This window comes from Diaphorina citri, unplaced genomic scaffold (genome assembly GCF_000475195.1).
Source record: "Diaphorina citri unplaced genomic scaffold, Diaci psyllid genome assembly version 1.1 scaffold551, whole genome shotgun sequence".
In the NCBI taxonomy this organism is placed as follows: domain Eukaryota; kingdom Metazoa; phylum Arthropoda; class Insecta; order Hemiptera; family Psyllidae; genus Diaphorina; species Diaphorina citri.
This window is the reverse complement of record NW_007377985.1, coordinates 21,677-31,165: the sequence shown is the minus strand read 5'-3', so window position 1 is coordinate 31,165 and position 9,489 is coordinate 21,677. Positions and strand designations below refer to the sequence as shown.

At 38.8% G+C, this 9,489-nt stretch overlaps 1 protein-coding gene across 1 annotated transcript in view; it reads right to left on the bottom strand.

Annotated features, from left to right (window-relative positions):
- LOC103509986 (protein turtle-like) overlaps positions 1 to 5,685 on the bottom strand; it is a 40,242-nt gene extending 34,557 nt beyond the window's left edge. The window contains exon 1 of the mRNA XM_026824165.1: positions 5,577 to 5,685. The gene's annotated coding sequence lies outside the window, so the exon portion shown is untranslated. The remainder of the gene's footprint in view (positions 1 to 5,576) is intronic.
- Positions 5,686 to 9,489: the final 3,804 nt, after the last annotated feature.

Genomic DNA, 9,489 nt, shown 5'->3' with positions numbered 1-9,489 from the left:
ACAGGAGGGGGGGGGGGGGCAAATGGCGTAGCCGAGAGGATTGGGGTAAGATAGAATATAAAAATAAAAGCACACGGGGTATAAATATTATTTAACTGTCGGGGGTTTTCGCCGTTAATTGATAGAAAAAACATAACAGTAACTCATATCGAGACAAAAACATGCATCGAACGAAACTGTGTCAATGGAAATTAATATAGCAATTGGAGAGCAAGGAGAATAGCAATTCTATCATTTGGAGAGTGAAAGCAAAGCTATTACAAAGTTGGATATCATAAAAACCATTTTCTAACTAATGGAAGCACCTTGGAATGCGAAAACCAATTTAGAAAATCTTGCAAAGCATCCTCTAGTTATGAAGCAAATTTGAAAATCATGTATGAGGTTCATACTTTATACACTACTAAGAGACACATTGAGACAATTTATGAACCAATTTTGAAAGTCATGTAAAAGGCGTAATTGTTATAAAAATACACTACTTCTTCATGTAAGTACCATGGAACTCTAGACAAGAAAACAAACATCCCCCTGAAGAGAAAAATAATAAAAATATTGGATGGAAAGGAAAGCTCAGCTTCAAATCCCGTGACCCAAATTTACAAGAAATAAATGGAGAGGGGGTGAAGAATTTCATAGATATAACTTTGGTAAATAAAACTTTTTGCTGGAAACTTTTCCAAGGGACATTTGAGCAAGTTAACAGGGCCAACGCAGTTCAATCCAAGTCTTAATTTGACATTAGAAAACATTCCTGAGGCGGATTTCTTCGTTTGCTTTTCGTCATATTTCAGAAAAAATGAAAATCCTTGCCAAGGATAATCCATTTTCTTTTTTCTCTCTTTGTTCCTTATTCCTGTCTAAACAAGAGATATGAAAGTGGAAAGGATTGAACTTTGAGCTTGAACACAAAACACAAGTGACACTAACATGAAAATGAGAATTGTTAAGATGACACAAACTGTGATCCTATTTCTACAGAACATTTCTTCTTAAGGACTTCGTCCATATTCCCAAGACTCAGCATCAGCACAGTTTGTGATGGAAAATTTGTCGTGGAGAAACTAGAGTCATTTCCTGAAGTAATTTCAGTTCCCCCTCCTTACTGCGCCCACCACAATGATGGTTAATAACATAGTTCCTCCAGTGAAATAGGCCTTTATTAGATTTACCTCGGCTTCATAGATTGAGCTTTCAATTATTACGCAGGCTTCCCCTTTCCTTGAGATTAAGTAAAGTTATTCCGACTAGAAAGCTGTTTCGAGACAGTGGTGTAGGTGGGATTTATAATTCAATTAATTCTCGTTGTGATACTTAGAGTAAATAGGTCGTATATAACGTACATGGGTTATTTTTTACTCCACATAACTATTTTATCCTCTAGTACATGTACATGAAAATTGCATTTAATGAACACCGCGCGCGCCTATTAAATGAGTTTTTATAAAAACTGAACGGAGGCTTTAGGTGAAAGCTCATTAGACCAAAACCCCATCAAAAAATTTCACATAACGTGCATGGATTATTTTTTACTCCACATAACTATTTTATCCTCTAGTCTAGTACATGTACATGAAAATTGCATTTAATGAACACCGCGCGCCTCTATGAAATGAGTTTTTATAAAAACTGAACGGAGGCTTTAGGTGAAAGCTCATTAGACCAAAACCCCATAAAAATTTCACATTAACCTCCAAAAGGTATTTTTCTCCCATAAATTTTAACTACTTTTCCTTCTTTGAAGAGGAATTCCGACTTTTGCCACCTTTATGTTTTCACTTCTTCATACTCGTTTCAGCATATTTTTGAAAATATGCAAAACTCTTCAGGTCGTAATTTAGAGAGTTCCATGGTGTTTGAATTTACATACCCTATATGTATACAGTTGGAATACACTCCCTGTGTGTTTGGTATATTTATCATTCTATTTACTCAGGGAATATTGCACTTTTGATCTATTTTTTGACAACTTGTCAACCCAGGTTTGGATGACATTATTAGCTCTCCAAAAAGGGAGGGTTCCATTTAATGCTGATGCTGTCAACATTTTATTCTATAGAAATTTATTCATAGAACTAGTGTTGACCAATACTGCAAGTGTCACATTTCCATGTTTTTTTGACACGTTTTGAAAATTGTGTTACATATAGTTGCTGATTTAAATATCTCCAGGTAGGTAGATAATAAAATTCTTCCTATATATTTTTTCCCTTTGAGAAAGAAAAAATCAATTATATCTCCTGAAAGCAGTTTAATGAAAACAGTTTATCACGCGTCTACGCCAACGCAACGGTAAAGTTCGCTTTTGGTGACCTACAATGTGAAATGGGGGAAGATTTGTGCAATTTTGCGCTCATGTGACGGTGGTCGAATATAATGGAGTTGACACGTTTTGAAAATTGTGTTACATAGTTGCTGATTTAAATATCTTCAGGTAGATAATAAAATTCTTCCTATATATTTTTTCCCCTTGAGAAAGAAAAAATCAATTATATCTCCTGAAAGCAGTTTATTAAATGAAAACAGTTTATCACGCGTCTACGCCAACGCAACGGTATAAAAGTTCGCTTTTGGTGACCTACAATGTGAAATGGGGGAAGATTTGTGCAATTTTGCGCTCATGTGACGGTGGTCGAATATAATGGAGCATTGAAACTCAATGAAGTGGAACTGTTTTATTGCTCTTACAAATGAAACAGGCATTGAAAGTCGAGTGTTTCATCTGTATTGGTCTTTTTAAAAGTTGCTCATAAGTTTCCTCGCACTAATTAACATTTCGTCTAATAAATTTCGAATCTGGGCGAATTTCAAACAGACTTTTGCCGGCGTGAACGACCAGGGTATTCCTGTGTTAAAACGCCTTATCCGAAAAAAAAAACAGACTTTTCGGGACTGTTTATACTATTTTATTTATTTTTTTTCTCTCGCAAAAAAAAAAGAAAAAAAACTTAGTAGGTCTGTAAGTTACCATAGGTACTAAGTTACTAACTACTAAGTTCTTTCACATGAGTTTTTTTGCTCGATGGGTATTGGAAAGCCTCCTTCCAGTTCTTTCGTTCACTGAACTACTAACCACCAGTATTACAAAACTAGTTCACATTGGATGTCAATAAATTGTTCTGTTTTGATAATAAATACAACATTATCAGCATGGAGCATCCCCAGATATAAAAGGGGGCAAATAATGGACTGCAAGGGGGGGGGGGGCAAATGGCGTAGCCGAGAGTATTGGGGGCCAATTTTCCGAGCCCCACCTTCATTTCCTGCCGTATTACCTATACCTATGTCACCTGTAAAAAAATATCTTTCTAATAAATCTATGTATGTGTATTGTGTAGATACGTGTACTCGTATCTCGACTATTTGTATAGGTAAATACCTACTAGTTACTATTATTTATCAGTCTGTAATATCTATCACTATCTAGGTACTAGTCTACTACATACCTATGTATGTAGGTATGTAAGTTTATATTAACATCTACATATGTACGGTATCTCTGGGTATTTACATTCAGGGATGAAGCCCCACCTTCATTTCCTGCCGTATTACCTATACCTATGTCACCTGTAAAAAAAAAAATATCTTTCCAATAAATCTATGTATGTGTATTGTGTAGATACGTGTACTCGTATCTCGACTATTTGTATAGGTAAGTAAATACTATTGTTTTACTAATTATTTATCAGTCTGTAATATCTATCACTATCTACTACATACTTATGTATGTACGTCTATATTTATATTAACATCTACATATGTACGGTATCTCTGGGTATTTACATTCAGGGATGTAACATATGTACATAGTACCGACATGATCATGCATAAGAGAAATCTCCCTTCTCTCTCTCTCTCATACAAGTTCCTGTCGTCTGTCTCTGTCTTCCACTTGGGAAATCTAAAGCACGACAGAAAAGCGATGAGCAATGTCGTTACATTCCTTACCGACATGATCATGCATAAGAGAAATCTCCCTTCTCTCTCTCTCTCATACAAGTTCCTGTCGTCTGTCTCTGTCTTCCACTTGGGAAATCTAAAGCACGACAGAAAAGCGATGAGCAATGTCGTTATCTAAAGGACTTCGTCCATATTCCCAAGACTCAGCACAGTTTGTGATGGAAAATTTGTCGTGGAGAAACTAGAGTCATTTCCTGAAGTAATTTCAGTTCCCCCTCCTTACTGCGCCCACCTCTCTTTCTCACTATCCTTCTCCTTTTCTCTACACTCGTTTCTCTCTCTCTATCCCTCTCTCTCTCTCACATCCCTTCTCTCTCATACACACACATCCCTTCTCTCTCTCTCACCTCTCTGTCATTCCTAGATCACTTTACTCTCTCACTCCTCAAGTCCTCGTTGTCTCAAGAGAGAAAAAGAATAGAGGATATAGAGCAATAGGACCAAAATCCAAATGAGTGAACGAGAGAGGGAGGGAGGGAGGGAGGGAGAGAGAGAGAGAGGGAGAGAGAGAGGGAGAGAGAGGGAGAGAGAGAGAGAGAGAGAGAGAGAGAGAGAGAGAGAGAGAGAGAGAGAGAGAGAGAGGAGTGACCTTCGAGACAGTGGTGTAGGTGGGATTTATAATTTAATTAATCCTCGTTGTGATACTTAGAGTAAATAGGTCGTATATAACGTGCATGGATTATTTTTTACTCCACATAACTATTTTATCCTCTAGTACATGTACATGAAAATTGCATTTAATGAACACCGCGCGCCTCTATTAAATGAACTCCGCCGGATCACTCTTAAGAAAACCAAAATGGCGGCAGCTTAAATTCATACTAAAAAAGAAAACTCGTCCTAAAAAAAAAACATCACCACTAACAATAAGGCTGGTTTCCAAGTCCAAGAGAGCCTTTGTTTTCCAAAACACAAGAGAAAATCCGGAACAGGAAACAAGACAAGGCTTTTCTCCCTCCCACTCTTCCCCTCTCCTCCCCAAAATCCTTCTTCCCCTCCCCTTCTCCCTCCTCACTCCCATACACTACTACATGTTTAGAATTCAGAATGTTATCCCTTGAAAAAAGTTGCTCGATGCCAGCACAACTCTTTCGAGACGTGTCGAAAGTTATTTTTCTCCCATAAATTTTAACTACTTTTCCTTTTTTGAAGAGGAATTCCGACTTTTGCCACCTTTTAAGTTTTCACTTCTTCATACTCGTTTCAGCATATTTTTGAAAATATGCAAAACTCTTCAGGTCGTAATTTAGAGAGTTCCATGGTGTTTGGGGAAGATAGGGAAGCCATCTGAATAAACAAAAAGTCCACTTGTACACAAAAAGCCCATTCTGAGGCTTAGTTGTAGGGGCAAACAGCCCTAAAAGGCGGGTTAAGCTTATACGAATCGTCTGAAAAAGTGAAAGCCCTTTTTTTGAGGACCAAGTGGACAGCATTAAGCAGAAAAGAACCATCCACAAGGCAATTCTCTATATGGATGGCTCTTTTTACTTTCTATTACCCTTACGTATAGGGAACCTATACAAGGTAATGAGAAAGTATTGTTTATTGAAGCTTTCAGGTGTCCAAGTGTAAATTAAGTTTAAGCTTAACAAATTGCCAAGATCATCTGGACTTACCTCAATCTTGCCGAGTTAGGGTGAGGAGGAGGCAATCTGCTCAAAGACGTCTGTCCACGGTTGTCGGGAACATCACCATGATTGTTTCTGAAATCAGAAGTAAAAGGGAAGATGTTAGTGCAACTTTCCAAGTTCCAACAATCTTGTGAATTGTATCAGTTACTTTCTCTTCATTTCAAAATTTTCCAACAATCACTTAAAAGGCCTGTTAATATTATGGTTTGCTTTAGATCTTTCTTTTAGGTCCTTTGAAAGCTCATCAAGTGTACTCATTGAGGTCATATTTGCCAAATTTGGTTCGTGGATTTGGAACACAAATCTTCGATTTTATAAAGGGACCTATTGAATGAACACCTTTTAATCGAATTCTATTAATGCGCCTTAAGCTGGACTAAATATGCAATGTGGCGTGTTAGTGAGGTTCATCTCTTTCTATCCTACTTTGACAATCTTCTTTATGTTTCTACCCAAAAATGCCTATATTACATACCTATTTGTAACATCTACGATTGCAACAGCATCATCACCCCGCTCCTAACCTAACCTTAAATTGTTAACTCAGCGTCTATGACTGTCATCTGCCTGAAATCTATAAATCTGTCCCTATAGGAAGTAAGAAATGATGTACTGGATGAACGAACTTTCCAAAGTTGACAACCTCACCTCGGCCGATGGTCCTCCCAGTATGTCAGCACAGGAAGCAAGAAATGCCTCGAGTATCATTTCGTTTCATGGATCTTCTAGCTGAGTTTCAGCTAGGCATGTAAATAGTAACGGGTTTTTCCCAAACAAAAGAGGAGCGGAATCGTGTTTAAGGCCAGCCACTCACTATCAGGTAGACCTGATAGGCTGACCTTTTCAGCCGTACCTGTCAGGTCTACCTGATAATGAGCGGCTGGCCGAAGAGAGTGTTTCCTTAATACAGGAGGTTCCAGGGTGACTTGTCTCTTTCTTCTATAAACACAGGAAACCAGGGGGACACATGAACCCTAAACCTAATCCCTGCATATCGCACAGAACACGTCTTCCAGAACTTATCCACCGTTTTCATCAACAATCACTTAAAAGGCCTGTTAATATTATGGTTTGCTTTAGATCTTTCTTTTAGGTCCTTTGAAGGCTCATCAAGTGTACTCATTGAGATCACATTTGCCAAATTTGGTTCGTGGATTTGGAACACAAATCTTCGATTTTATAAAGGGACCTATTGAATGAACACCTTTTAATCGAATTCTCACATAATTATGTACCTACACACGGCAGGTATTTTCACCCCATTTCTGTGAAAATATACCTATACGTAGGTATCAAGCATATAAGTGTTGGTTCCAGGACCTGTGTAAATTTTTTTCCAACAAACCATCATAACTTGAAATTTACGACGTTAAAAAATGATAAAACTTTAAAAACCACCGCTCAGAAAAACTTTCACATTTACAGTTGCTACTTTTGGAACTGCTCAAAAATATCTGAGGTGTTCTACATAATAATCAGTGACGTAGTACCCCACTGGATATGTGGGACAATTTTTCTTAAGAGAGGCGGCCCTTTGACAATATTTGTCTTTCCTGCCACACCTTCTTCGCTGAGTGCAAACTGAAACAGCAAGCAGCCTGTGTTCTCCCAGAAGATCAGCTGTTCAGTTACCAACCATGCACCCACAAATTTGCTCAAATTCAGTGGTCCGTAAGGAACTGGGTATTAAACGTGCTCTGCACTCTTTCTCTCTCTCTTTTGTATTTCTGTGCCTGTGAAAGGCAGCCTTTAACTGCTAAGAGTGGTAAGGTCGTGTAAGGAGGTCTCTGAAAGAAGAACTATTTCCCACACTGTTCCCTACTGTAAAACGGCCCTTCTTTCAAAGACCTTCTCACATGACCTTAGCAGGAAAAAGGCTTGAATTTCCTTTGTACCTCATTTCCTCCACTACATTCGGTAGGATTTGCAGGTAAAGTTAACAGGTTGTGAACTTGTTTCACAAAGTTTCCTCATAAATAACAATAACCTCCCCTTGTTTAACACGGGAGTTAAGAGCATACCAAACTGGCATATAATATGTGGGTGCGTAACCTACGTAATTATTCTGTCTGTAAAAAGGCGGAGGAGGGGAAGAAAAAAATGCAAATCAGTACAACTCTGCAATGTTTATTCTTTCCCCGTTCTTTTTAAAATAATCTCCCCGGAACCGGAAACTCTGCTAAAAAAATTTCCCTCCTCAGTCCTCTTTCTCCATCCCCTCTTATACCTACCTATAGGAGTTTCTGAACCTCCTTCACCTACTTCTTCGAGCTCTTCACGGTGAATAATGGATTATACTGGAAAATCCGGCCTTTTTCAGTCTCATATTTCTCCTGTCTTTAGGATTCCCTTCCTTTTCTCGTTCACATACCTTAAGTCCTGAAGAAAGTGTTCTTGTTGCACCTCTGATCTAAAACGAACAAGTTTTAAACACTTTTTTCCTCCTCTATCTCCTCCTTGTTAGCCTTGTTGTCCTTGTCCTCCTCCTTCTTCTCCTTCCCTTCATTCTACTATCCATCCTTCTTCTCTTCCTTCAATTATCCTAGTATTCTTCCTATCCTCCTTCTCTCTCCCACGTTTTTCAATCTTCTCCTCCACTTTTCCCTCTTTCTTCTAAACCTCCTCCATTTAGCCATTTACTCTCCTCCTTCACCATTTACTCTCCTCCCCTTTTGCGTAAACTTCACCTCCACCTCCCCACTTAGGCGGTTCAGCTTTAAATTGTTCCAAGTATCTTGGAGGGGAAACATGTGGGGGTGACAGCTTTCTGAAGAAGGGAGAGATGTGACAACCCTGTGGAGGGGATGAGTGGGGGGGCATCTTCAGAGGAAGAGAAGGGTAGGGGCATCCTAAGGGAAAGATAGGGGTTATTTCAGAAGAAGGAATAGGGGGCATCTTTAGAGGAAGAGATGAGAGGTGACACTTAGGAAGAGGCAGGGGATTGCTTTAACTCGTTTTGCCCAAAAATGCCTATATTACATACCTATTTGTAACATCAACGATCACCCCGCTCCTAACCTAACCATAAATTGTTAACTCAGCGTCTATGACTGTCATCTACCTGAAATCTATAAATCTGTCCCTATCCCTATAGAAAGCAAGAAATAATGTACTGGATGAACGAACTTTCCAAAGTTGACAACCTCACCTCGGCCGATGGTCCTCCCAGTATGTCAGCACAGGAAGCAAGAAATGATGTAGCTAGGTACTTGCTCATAAAAAAAAGGTACTGGATTTTCCAAAGTTGACAACCGATGTCCCTCCCAGTATGTTGGCAAATTTTTAATCAATTTCAGTATGAACGGACATTTCTGTACTGGATTTTCCAAAGTTCACAACCGATGTCCCTCCCAGTATGTTGGCAATTTTTAATCAATTTCAGTATGAACGGACATTTCGGTGGATTCTCGTGACATTTTATTCCGTTCTCGTGCGGTTTTCGTAAGCTTTACCCCGGGATTATTTCATCCTGTGGGAGGGATAGGGAGAGGAGAGCAGGAACTACGGAGTGTGACGGAAGAGAGAAATGAGGACAAGTCAGCATGCAGCATTTCTTCATATCTTTCAGCACGATTTGCTCATAAAATGCTCTCAATATAAGATGACAAGAAATCTCTCCCAGACAGGGCGGTCTCGTGAGTACACAATCATTTTCCAGTCCCTGATGGTTGATATTTGTCGTGGGATGGAAGTTTTTCCCAGTCTTTAATGGATGCTTTCACATTTGGGATGGTAGTTTTCCAGTAATGGTTCCTTTAAGTTGAGCAAATGGAATCAAATCTATTATTGGTTACTTTTAGTCATGAAATGGTAGGTATAGTTTTTCAGTTCTTATCATTGTTCCTTTTAGCTGAGGAATGGTAATTTTTCAATGGTTGCTATTAGTAATGATATGGTA